The sequence below is a fragment of the Lichenostomus cassidix genome, chromosome 5 (genome assembly GCF_008360975.1).
Source record: "Lichenostomus cassidix isolate B80296 chromosome 5, HeHo_3.0, whole genome shotgun sequence".
Taxonomy (NCBI): Eukaryota; Metazoa; Chordata; class Aves; order Passeriformes; family Meliphagidae; genus Lichenostomus; species Lichenostomus cassidix.
The window spans coordinates 19,635,755-19,648,983 of NC_139486.1; the positions used below are offsets into that span (position 1 = coordinate 19,635,755).

The 13,229-nt window shown below is 37.5% G+C and overlaps 1 long non-coding RNA gene across 1 annotated transcript; it reads right to left on the reverse strand.

The window, feature by feature from the left end:
- Positions 1 to 4,131: 4,131 nt before the first annotated feature.
- LOC146436079 (uncharacterized) lies at positions 4,132 to 7,601 on the reverse strand. Its single transcript, XR_014852882.1, has 3 exons — positions 7,484 to 7,601; positions 6,467 to 6,668; positions 4,132 to 4,262 (listed from the first exon to the last, which is right to left on the reverse strand). It is a non-coding gene; the product is annotated as an uncharacterized LOC146436079 (long non-coding RNA).
- Between the last annotated feature and the right edge of the window lie 5,628 nt (positions 7,602 to 13,229).

A 13,229-nucleotide genomic window follows, 5' to 3' on the forward strand; every position in this document is an offset into this window, starting at 1 on the left:
GAAAACTGAAAAATATCCAAACAGCTTTGTGTGCTGTACCTGCAAGGAATACATGACAATAAAAAACATTACACATATCAGGTACTTCACAATGAGTGATCTTTGAATCATTTGATGTGGTTTAGCAGCTTCAGTTAACTCAAAATAGGCTCGTTATGAAATCATAATACAGAATCATTAATTCCAGGCAAAACAAAACACTAAAGCTACATAAACAAAAGGGGAGTACAGGAAATTTTGTAACTGAGAGGAAGCCAAGGAACAGATCTTGTTCTTTCTGGGATTAAACACTAAAGAAAAATCATCACAACAGTGATCACCAGTATGATCCCAAAGGAGGCACTATCAACTGCTGACAAAGAAAATAGAATTTATCCAGCACAGGCAGCCACCCAGCCCCATAATAAAGTGGTCATGGGGACAATAGCATTCTGGCAATATAGATACAAAAAACACTTTGAAAGTGTGATCAAATGAGAAGCCAAGGAAGCACAGCACAATGAGCTGCACACAAAGACCTTGTCCACATAAAAGAGAATATTCCTGTTAGGAGTGCACGACTGTTGTCCATTTCACTGTACAGTAGAAATCCAAAGCAATTAAGAGAAAGTCTCACTATATTTCTTATGGTATCATTTCCATGTATCATAAGTAGTCTTATGTCGAGTCTTGTTAAAGAATTAGTATTTTTTCACGTGCTTAAAAACCAAGCTTTTGTTAAAAATCTTCACTGAAATTCTCTAAGACTTCAAAGGAATGATATCTGGAAGGCAAGTACAGGTGCATAGGAAAAGAAAAATCTCTTGATTCTTATATCTTGAAACACTACATTCAATCCATCATAATGAATAAAATAACCTACCATTTAACAGCATACCATCTTTAAGGAACCAGGTGGAGAATCTACAAGCACAGCTGAAAAGTTGTGTGGCATGTTTCATCAGGATTGCTCATGAATATTCATGTCACATATTTAGACTAATGTAAAAGGCCACTGTCAAGCAGAAAGCATGAGTCAGATCCCAGGAGCCCATTCAAAGTTCCAAGCCTCTTTTTCATTTTTGATATTGTTTACTTTGCACCTTTCAGTCATCTCAAAAAACAACCCTAAGCTCATCTTGTTCCGCCCACAGTACAGATGGCCAGAATCAGCACCTAAAATTAAAATTACATTTGGTAGACATAGGATGAATTAGAGGTAATTAGGGGCTCCTTTTGTTGCAGTAATTATAATTCTGACATACTAGAAAATTCTATCACTTTTAAAGTAATTTTTGTTCCTAAGGGAAAATAATCCCCACCTAATGATTTACTGTTTTCTCAAACAATTCCAGCTTGACTCACACTTTCTTAGAAAATCCACCAAACAAAAAAAAAAATCTGTATATTCAGTATGGTGTTTATCTTGAGTACTGAACTATGGAGAGTGTTACAAAAAAAAGCTCAAGAGTTGTGCCACTGCCCCATAGACAGTTGGCAGGAAAGATACTTTAGCGGCAATGCAAAGCTGTACAGGGAATTGAGCGGGTAGACTGCAAGTCTGGAGATGACTCCACTGACATCATTAGACAAACAACTCTTTCCACCATCCAAGCAAATTCTGGAGTAAAAATTAAAAGTTTAGAGACAGATCAACAGGACAAACCCCATCCTTTCCACTCTAGAGATAGCAACTTAAAAGCACTCCTATATGGCTTATAAGAAGTCACTGACAGAACTTCAACCCCTTCTTATGACAAAAAATCACAAGCCAGTCCTCCTTATCTGAAGAATAATGCAGTGGAAAGCAGTAGGAATATCCAACCAGATGATTATATGGAAACTATTGTGATCAGGACAGCAAATACACACCAGCCAGTCTCCATGGAGTCACTCCCTAACCTTGTTTCTTAAGTTGATTGTTGCTGGCTGCCTTTCCATCCTCTGATTTACCTTAGAACCATACAACTGTAGCATTGTTTAGGTTGGGAAAGGCCTTCTTGGTCACCAAGTCCAATCACTTACCTAAGACTGCCAAGTCCACCATTAAACCATCTCCCTGAGCAGCACACCTACACGTCTTTTAAGTACCTCAAGGAATGGTGACTCAGCCACTTCCTTGGTCAGCCCATTCCGGTGCTTGACAACCCTTCCAGGGAAGAAATTTTTCCAAATATCTCATCTAAACTTTCCCTGGCACAACTTGAAGCCATTTCCTCCTGTTCTACCACTTATTACTGGGGAGAAGAGACTGACCCCCACCTCACTGCAACTTCCTTTCACAAAGTTGTAGAGAGTGATAAGGTCCCCGAGCTTCCTCCTCTCCAGGCTGAACAAACCCAGGTCTCAGCTGCTCCTCATCAGACTTGTGCTCCAGACCCTTCACCAGCTTCACTGCCCTTCTCTGAGCACACTCTAGCCCCTCAATGTCTGTCTCATAGGGAGGGGCCCAAAACTGTACACAGGATTCAAGGTGTGGCCTTCCCAGAGTCAAGTGCAGGGGGACAATCCCATCCCTAGTACTGCTGGTCACACTATTTCTGATGCAGGCCAGGATGTCATTGGCCTTCTTTGCTACGTGGGCACACACAGACTCATGGTCAGATGGCTGTTCACTAACACCCCCAGGGACTTTTTCACAGGGCAGGTTTCCAACCATTCTTCCCCAGCCTGTAGCACTGCCTGGGGTTGTTGTGACCCAAGTGCAGGACCTGGCACTTTGCTTTGCTGAGCCTCATACAACTGGCCTCGGCCCACTGATCCAGCCTATCCAGATACCTCTGCAGAGCCTTTCTACCCTCCAGCAGATCAACATTCCCACCCAATTTGGTGTTATCCGAAGACTGACTGAAGGTGCACTCAATCTCCTCATCCAGATCATTGATAAAGATATTAAACAGGACTGGCCCCAATATTGAGCTTGGAGAACACCACTGATGATTGACCCCCAGCTGGATATAACTCCACCACCATTCTTTGGACCTACTCATCCAGACAGCTTTTAACACAGTGATGAGTGCACCCATCTAAGCCACAGACAGCCTTTTAGTACTATATTTAAAAATAAATTAAGCTCCTCTATTCCTCTCTATTTCGTTACAATGCTAGATATTAAGTACTGATAAGAAAGACAAATTAAAATGGATCTGTAATGCATTTGTTATTCTGATGTGTCATGCTGTAGCCCTTCTCTGCAGTAAGCTGACACTCTACCACAGTATTTCCCATTCTTCACTGTAGACAGCTTCTAACTAACACAGCGATTTGCATTACATGTTCCTCTGAATATAGCAAAGAATGCATATTAAACTAGAAACACTGGCAGCTTGTTTGGCCCTGGAGTAAACCACTGCTTGCTTAATTCAGCACCATCACAGCTGCATGGCAATAATAGTCACTAGTGTTACAAAGAATAAGAAGGAATCAAGGCCAAATCCAATCAACGTAACTGCCATGTCTCCCAGGCGTCTTCTAGACAACATACCTCTGAGCAATCTCTCTTTAAAGCATTACGCATGTTTTGCTTCTCCCTGACAAAGGACACTGTGCCATTCACTTTCCACACATGATGAGCTAGTAAACCAGCTCCAAAGAAACCTAGACCTGCTTCCATTACTCCAAGTAATTTGGGAAGCCATGGAGTAACCTCCAGGTGGAGACCAAAACTTATGAGGCACAGGAGTTGCTCCACCACAGTCTAAGCCTTGTGCTACAGAAGCACAGAATTCTAGCATTCAGAGAAGAAATAATAAAAAGGCAGTAATGAAGGGGTAGGAACCTCCGCTTGGACATTGCAATCAGTCTAAGGATTTCCCATAAGTGTTGTTATGGGCTGTTCACACTGTATTTTATTTCCCCAATGAAGCACAAAGAGAAGCAGAAAAGATAGTATTTAGGATACTAGTTGTTCTAATATGAGAGACTATGCAAAACACAGTATTCCAGTCAATTTGAATCTCAGGGCTCCTCATAATCACAGTGAAAATATGAGTACTGTCACTTCTATCTTCCAAAAATGATTGCTCATTTTCTTTTCCTGAAAGACTGTAATATACATAATGGTAGGTGAGCCCAAATAGAATCAGGGAAGAACTTCAAGGGAAGAAATGCAGTTACATGTTTAGGATTCAGTGTTGCTACAAATCTTCCTACCTTACATTGCTCTTCCAAGAAAACTTCGAAAATGCAACATCCAAAATTCGAGGACTTAAGTTCTACTTCCCTTCCCACATTACTTTTTTTCTAATAATGACACTGAAGGAAAGTAGCACCATATGAATCTGCTGCAGTGACAAAAAATATGGAACAACTGTTGGCATCTCCACATTTCATGGATGTAAATTATGTGAAATGAAATGACAAATGTTTGCATGCAAAGCTCCACTATGAAGAGACAGAATACAGATATATCCAACCCATATTCTAAGTTACTTAAAAGCGTCATTGATTCAGGGAACAGACTTCTTTATATTCTGATTTTGATTTACAAAGAGAAATGCAAAGAGATTGGTTTTGCTTTGTTTGCTGCTAAGTGTTTTTTTCTGTATATGAACTTGATGTAATTTCTTTGCCAAAATCTAGTTAAGAAGGAAAAGCAGTTGCTGAACAAGCAACATAGAATGACTAGAACTTACGGAGAGGTACAAATCAGAGCCAGGTTTGTTATCTAAATTATTTTGCACAGTTCTGGAAAAATACACTGGGCAACAGTGAGTTCCATTCTCTGGGCCACGATGAAGATGATACCTAAAATACCTGCTTAAATCTTTTTATCAGTGAATGATTTAGTTCCATGGATTAACAACCCTAGAAAGCAACAGCTTCTGTATGCTGTAGAACAAGAAGCACCAGCCAAACACAATGTAGGGAAATCTCTTTCCTGGCCTGTGAGTATGCACAGATTTCTACTTGGAGATACCAATACATGCCAATAAAAGAATAATCTCTTGTGTTAATCTAAATATTTCTTTCTCAGTATTCAAATAGAAATTATCCATTTGTTCTCTTGCAGCACTTACATTGATCTAAACAGATAATGCAAAGTGTAAAGGTAGCATAAATCTCAGACACAGCCCTGTCTATTTTTCAGTCAAAAGAATTTTGACATGCTACTGTGGACTGTATTTCATGATGAAACATGCTGTGCTTTTGGCAGATGATGGCTTGTACCCATCTGGCAAAACATGAATCACAGTCAGAAACATAGCCTAACTCTTGTTATAAATTTAGGACAAGTCAAAGCTGCAGAATTAAATGAAGCTTTCAGATTTCCCCTGGATGATCTGCTCTCCTAAGCTTCGATGTGTAAGTTCAAGCCCATGTTTATTATAGGTTGACTTAATGTACTAGTAAACACTGTGGCACTCTCGAGTTTTTAGCAATCAGTGGGGATAAGTGAATACAGGAAACAGAACAGAAAAAATCACTGCCTTTGAGTCTATTCAGTGAGTAGAAAACCCCATTTGTTTCTTCAAAGCCAAAACTGGCCACAGAATTATAGAATAATGTTTCCGTATTATCTGTGGGGTTTATGGCTTGCAGTTAGATATAAATGTGAAAATCAATTCGTTTAAATGGAGAGAAACAGTGCAGGTTTCCACTGGCTTTTGAATAAGGATTTAACCAGAAGTTGGCTGCCACAAGCCATATCTGAAACAAGTAACAGCTGACCAGTACCTTTTTCACCCATTTCAAGCATGTAATGGGCTTGTGGTACATTTTTAAAGACTTTATATCACATAAAAAGAGAAATCTTTTATTCCGTCTACACTATTTCCCAGGTCATTTTCATCAATGATGATGTAGCAGAATCTGCTTTTATTTGCTAGAAGAGGTGGCAGACTGATTTATCCCATAGAAAAATCTTATTTTATCCAGTAAATTTATCCCCTGAGTAACATCACAGACTTTGTAACATTACATTAAGGAAAAAAAAATTGGCCTATCTTCATACTGTATCACTTGTCTGGTGTCTTGAATATAAATTTAATTTCAGATCTGCTGGAAAACTAGGATGGTGACACAAAAGTTAATGGGCAATTATTGGCCTGTCTTTTTTGGCACATATTTTTAAATTTTTAAAAGTATTCCTCATTCAAATGCAAGAAAGCAAAAATGTTAAAAATTAAATATTTTTTGAGTTATGTGTATTAACACCACACAGCAATGGCATATAGTCAAACAGTATTTATTACACAGTAATTACACATCCATAAATGTTTTCAGAGTATATTACACAGGATGTCTTACTTCTAGTTAAAGCACACACTAATACTTTGAACAACAGCAAAGTATGCAAAAAATAAATGGGAACTGGAGCATGCTGGTCAAGTTCTAAACTTCTTTGACTGGAATACTCAGACTAAAAGTATATCCTACCCTTACCCCTATAGAAATGGACCCACTATTGAATATAGTTTAACTGACAGTAATCTTTTAAAGAAAGAAGACTGAAGCCTAAAATGAACAAAATACAGAGCCAACTTACCTTTGCCTATTTAATCGGATGTTTCCTCCAACTTAAAATAAGGCCATTCTGACAACAGGATTAAGCCAATCTAAAAAGGATCAGGACTAAACCTTCCAAGTCTAAAAACAAGTAATTTGGAAGCCCAAAAGTATTCTGTGCATTACAACAGGAAGACGAAATTCGGTGCAGCCAGGATTCAAACTCAAGTGATGTTCAGAAGCTAAAATAAAGAGACAAAAATAAATACGGACCATTACTTACACAGCTTGAACTAAATTCCAAAAGCTAAAATTCAGCAGAAAAACATTCATAGCCTTGAACAGTAAAAAGATTTGACTCCACTGGACTTTGCCACTGGAACTTTGACACCCAGATGGACTGCAATCTCTAGGTCCAGAAAAGTTAAGCTTATTCTTTACTTGCTCAGTTGAGTATTTGAGGTAGAAAGACTTAAGTGAGAAGGCTCCTACTTTCTCACATGCTCTTTTCCCATGACAGGACTAAGCTCATAGCTTAGTCATTCTGTCCATGCCAAATTCTGCAAAGAGGTGAAGTTATATGTGGATCTTCAATAATTAATAGTTCAATTTTGCTTTTTTTTTTCAATGAAATGGCTAATTTTTCACTTGAATATATTATTGCCATTGTTCTTACCCATGTGTTATTTGCACCGTGACTTGGGTTTAATTCTAAATTCATTTACTTCCTAGGATTTTCTACGCATCTTATTCCCCATGCTCAGGGGCTGTATTTCTAAGAGTTTTAAGATTCTATTAAAACCAAAATAATTGGTTACTTGTAGTATTAGAGTGTGCCTGTAGGTATAATCTAGTACAAGTTCCAAACCCACAGGAATCATACAAATTAAAAAATGTACATACTGCTAAAATCCTCTGAGCCACTCCAAGTGTTATAAAACAAAGCTTTACAACAGCACCTCAGTATATGCAACAACTAGATGAATTCTCTTAATATTTTGCCTGGAGATTTAAAAAACAATAATAAAAAAAGCTGTAATTTTGCTTTATTGGGTACCTTTTCCACCTGCAGGCAAGGGGCAGCAAAGCTACCCAGGAGAGCAAGGAGGAGCTCATTGAACAGTCATAGCAAAACAACATCCTTTTAAAGGACTTTTCTTTGACAAAAGAAGCCTAGAAGATAGATAAGAGAAAATAAAGCTGTTTCAATGTAAAGAGCTCCATTAAATGCTTGAATGGCCCTTGCTAATGAATAAAGCTCTCTGAGATGGAGTAGTAAGTCAGAAAAGCAGGTGCTATGCTGAGGGGCAGACACTGGAATGCAATTGCCAGTTAGGTTGTCTTTTTCTGCCCATTCAAGATAATCACTTCAGTGCCCATAATGCATCTTTCTGGAAGTTATTGCCACAAATCAAGAGTTTTAAACCCTTTAGCAACAGCTGAAATTGTTCAGCTTGGAGACAGGATGGAGAACACTGAGGAAATACAAATATCAGAACAGAGGCAATTCAGTTCTGTTGCAGTTTATCTGAGAAACAAATGGGCTGACCGGGATTAACAAAGCTAATATTACACAGTGCTTTGTCCTTCTCCAGTAGTTCCCATCTGAGCTTCAGCATTTCTTTGAGGAAGGAAAGCATTTATTTTCCTTTCGTGTTTGGACAGCTAAAGAACTAGAAATGAAGGTAATTTGTTCAAAGCTGCACAAGTTTCAAAAGGAGGTGAATACATAAATCCGGATTCCCTTTCTCTAAGCTCACCAGCACTTCCAGAAGGGTAGCACTAATATTCTTTTCATACCATAAAGACTGTTCAGTTAAGAATACAAAACCCGGTTGATTGTTTTACGAAAAAAAAAATAAAATCACAAAAATTTGTGAGAAGGAAAGTGTCAATGAATTTGTTAATGCTCAATAAAACTAAATTAAACATTTAATTTCATATTGACATTTATATGTATAGGATGGATTTATTTGGGCACTTTTGTTGGTTTTTTTAAGGTTTTTAAGTGTTTAAACCAAAGAAATGAAAGCTGATTTTTCCACTGAAACAAAATGATGGATACTTTCTAATTAAAATGATAACAAACAATTCCACTCCTCTAATATTATCGGACATGTAGGGTAAGAAATTAAATTCTTCCCCCGAACTTCTCTTGCAATTTGGGATTTATAATTTTACATTGTATTTCCATTTCTTTGCCTCCATAATGCAAATAATAAATGTGACTATGTACCTTGCATGGATTTATCAGCACTCAGTATGTTCTGGGGAATCCTACTGAAGAATCTATTTTTAAAATACACTTAACTCTACTCAAACCTTTTCAGCATTTATTTGATTACAGCAGAAGAGCTTGAATGCATTGGTATAAAATCTCTGTGACATGCACATCCCTACTGTGCCTGATCAGAGCACTGTACCTATGTGCTTTGTTGATACCAATCGTTGTACCAGCAATTCACTTAATCTGCGTACTTTCTTAAACCACCATTTAAGACCATTTTTTTCTCATCAGCTGCTCCTCCTCTCTTATTTGGCACCCTGCTGTGTGCATAAATGCTAATTACTGGTCTCTCCCTTGGCACCTCAATACTTTTCAGACGTGATGGAACTTTGCTGTCCCACGCTTCCTTTCAAAGCATAAGGTGGCTATTTCATCACAGATGAAAACTTTGGATGCTTTTAAAAGTAAATAATATTCTTCAAGCTTGGAAATGGAGAAAGTACGGCAGTGATCAGTGAGTCACAGTGTGGGATTTTTAAACACTTCATTTTCATCTTAGTTGAAGTATTTCATGTCTTTGAAATAAAGAAGCCAACATGAGATGAATTACCTTTCTGTCTAACAGCAGTGTGTCTTGCATTAATGATCAATTACACCTACATCCAAGAACAGACTTGAGCTAAGAAAAGTAATAGGATTTAAACTCGAAATTACTCTGAACAGAATTGTAGCATTTTTGTACCTCTTTTCACTTATATGAGATCTTATAAATGGTATGGTAATTCTATATTTAACACAAAGCAACATTTTCTAAGTTTACAGTCAGATTCAATGATCCTAAGGGAATTTTTTCAATACTAAATTATTCTATGATTTTTTCCAACAAAAAATGTCAAGTAGTGTTTCTTAAACCCATGACCAGCTAATTCTTTCTGGGCATCAACCAGAGAAACCAAGAAACTGAGCTTTTGGGCTTCTGGGTTCAGTTATTCCTTAGACTCATTTTAATTCCCTAATGTCACTCAGTGTGCCTCTTTTCTCCTCTGCAGAAAGAGGACACTACTTTATCTTTGTCAACACAGTGCTGTAAGTCCTACTCGATAGTATTGGTAAATCACTCTTGGTATCTTCAAGTGCAAGGCACTCAAAATACTTCGACTAACAGTTCACTGTTCCACAGAAGAAATGTACGCTGCACTTCCAGCAGCCCTTGAAGATGTACAGACTTCAGTAATTTTGTGATTTTTCTCCCCCACTGTACTGCTAAGTTTAAGACAGGCTTAAACAATTTTGGAACATTGTGTCTTGCTTTCTCTAAAGACAGGTGGAGTCTTTATTTCTTTTTTAATGCAACAATACTTGTCCTCTGTTGGACAATAATTTGGAAAAAAAAGCTGAAGATGTACTTTTCTGAGAAAGTAAAGACAGAGAAGTACTATAAAAGAGAGTATTAAACCAGGGGAAAGAGCTTTTTAGTATAATTTTAAAATTAAATGAAACATATTAATGATTTTATCATTAGAATAATAAGAGTAATTTGATTGTTTCACACAGATTCCTATAGGAAGATGGTACATTTTACTATAGGACTCTTTCAGTCTAAATCATGAAGACAAAACAAGAAGCAATTCCTAGAAAATAAAAAACCTTCACAGAAACTACGCAAAGAAGTACCAGATTGCCTATTTTTTCACGAATATGTTTTTGAGTTGATAAAACTTGAGTCCAGCACAATTCAATACTAGTGCTAAATTCAATACTAGAAAACCCACAAGGGTCTAATTGGCCCACAATACACACAAGGCTGGACAGAATGATCCTTCTTGGCTAAAGAAAATTATAAATAAATCTTATCTGCAGCACTATTCCTGGATTCAGTAGCAACATCCTTCCTAAAAATTCACCTGAGAAGCCATGGCTTCTTCATCTTCTAATGAAATTTTCAACTCAAAAATTATTTTGCACAGATTTTCACAATGACAGACCACTTAAACGACTGGACTGTGATTCTAGAGCATCCATTGACAAAGGCCACCTCCTATTCCCATGCTGTCAACTTAATAATGCAATCCTTATTCAGACAAAACTCCAGCTGTTCTCATGGAATAAGGCCTGAGTGGGGAAAATGACTCATGGCTCTTCTGTGAACAAATGGACATCTACAGTTCTCTTCTGAAACAGCAGGCCGCACTGTAAAAACTGGATCCACTATCAGCCAAGTTGAGTTCTGCCTGTCATTATAATGCAAATTGTCTGGCAGCCTTAGAGGCTATACTGTCATCCCACTAACATGGCCTGAAACTCAGTTTGAATGCCAGGTATCTGACTACCATGCTGACTACCATTAGTGTTGTGAATGAAAAGTTAACCTAAGCCAGTTTCTGAGAATAAATCCACAGGAAAATATTTAGTGGTACTAAGATATCATTGTGACTGTAATTTATTGCCTTCCTGTTTTGAATCAGGCATTGAAGTCTGGAAGGGAAGCTGAGGGACTTCTTTTGCAATCAGAGAGATGATCTTTACAGACCTTACAAAAACTTGTTATTTAGGTAAAAAGCCCTGGAAAAACTGAAGCCCTCATTCTCAGCAAGAACATACTTTAGCGACTTGAAATTTCCGAAGGCCCAGGTTCTAAAGAAAATTTTCCATCCTCTTGGAGGGCCTTGTGCTGAGTCTCTGCCCTGTTCACACACTCCATGCTTGTGGGTTTTCAAGCATGTGCTACAGATGCACCAGAACACACCTGATGAGGGCATTTCCACATGTTCATTCACCACAACCTTTGTAATCTTTCAGTAATGTGTTTGGAGAGATTTAGATTCTGCTCCTTTTTCCTCTAGTCACACTGATGAATATGATGGTATTAAGTTCTCAATACATCCATGGCTTTCGAAGGGTAAAAAATCTTAATTTAGAAAATTGTTAACAAATTAAACATCCTAAAATACTTCTGCACCCACAGTTAGCTACCACTGGAATAAGAAAGGATGAGAGTAGTTTAGGGACACTCGAGGAACCACTTAACAACTCCATTAAAAAACACTTTTATAGTGGTCACAGAATTTTTTCAAAGCTGATCCATCTTGTGTGATCCTAATATTTCAACATCTAGGAGGAATGAACATCTGAGGTTTTCTCTGTAACATACACATTTTTGACAGACTATTTGGACTTCCTTTTTGAAAAACCAATGTCCTCTCCTTTCAACCAAATACTATTTTGTACCCTCCTGTGCTCTACATTTATTACACAGATAATTTATTTTTATAGGTTTCCTGCTGCCACTAGAAGTGATGACATGAAGTACCACTGAAACAAAGAACATGAGTGTGGTTTTTCATGTGTCTGTATGCAATTTAGCCACCATTTTCAGAATCTCAGCCTTCTCATCTCCAATTAGCAAGCACACCAACAAAATTACCCCCTTTAAGACTAAAAGGTCTAGTTTGATGGTGAAACTAGATTTACTAGATTTTCAAAACAGGATTTTTCTAAAACCAAAGCACTTATATGCCTGAATGTGTGAGCAGATGGAAAGCACATCTGTTTAAGTTTCATCAATGACCTTATTTTAAAGCAATTAAATGCTCCTGCATAGTATGTGTGATGCAAGCAATGGAGCTACATGCAAGTGCACCAAAATGGGGAATTAAAACCAATGATTAATCAACAGGCTAACTATTTCCATTGCTGAAACTGAGAGATATAAAAGAAGGAAGTCATTACTGAAGAAGATGAACTTTTTTAACCATTTCCATCACAAAAGAAAGGGATACACCACAAAAGAAAGGCTTTACTATAAACAAATATATCTATATAAGATTGGACAAATATAAACTTATTAATTTCTTATAGCCTAAGTCTTGCAACTTCACATGTAAAACCCCATACTTCAGTACCAAGACAGAACACCATAAAATTCCAGTCTTCAAGGAAGAACCAGACAGTCACAATTCTCTTTTGTTTTTTCCTAAAAGTTTCGGATTTTCTCCAGGCACATGAAGTGCTCATGATCTGGTCCTGACAGTGGGCAATTCTTGTGATTATATACGTTTTACAGAACAGAAGTGTTGTCATGTATCAAATAAATCAATTACACAGATATGAGAGCGGCAGGTGAATTTTTATTCTCTGTGACACTGAGTGTTCAGAAAGCAGCTGATACTGCCCAAGAGGTAGACAGCCTAGTAAGAGAGAGTCATGAAAGCAAGTAAAATCTTGGACCTTTCATTTTTCATTTAGTCTTGCTTTCCTGGGCCATTTTTTCACAATTAACACTAAGCAGCATCAACGATTAGCAATTCTTATTCTCTTGTTCTTATTGCAACCTTTATCTCTTTGACTGAAGAGGGATTTAGACAAGTTTTCAGTGTATATTTAACAGAGAATAATGCAACTCTTGAGATAATTAAAAGTATCATAAGAAATCCTTGTAAAAACACATGCCTGCTTCTCATGCTGAATTTACTTTTCCCTCAGTATACTTCTGCAAAGAGTATGCTGAGCATTAAATGAGTTTCTGATCACCCAGGGCAAGGTCAGTGAGACTGTCACTGCTGTCCCAAGCAGAATA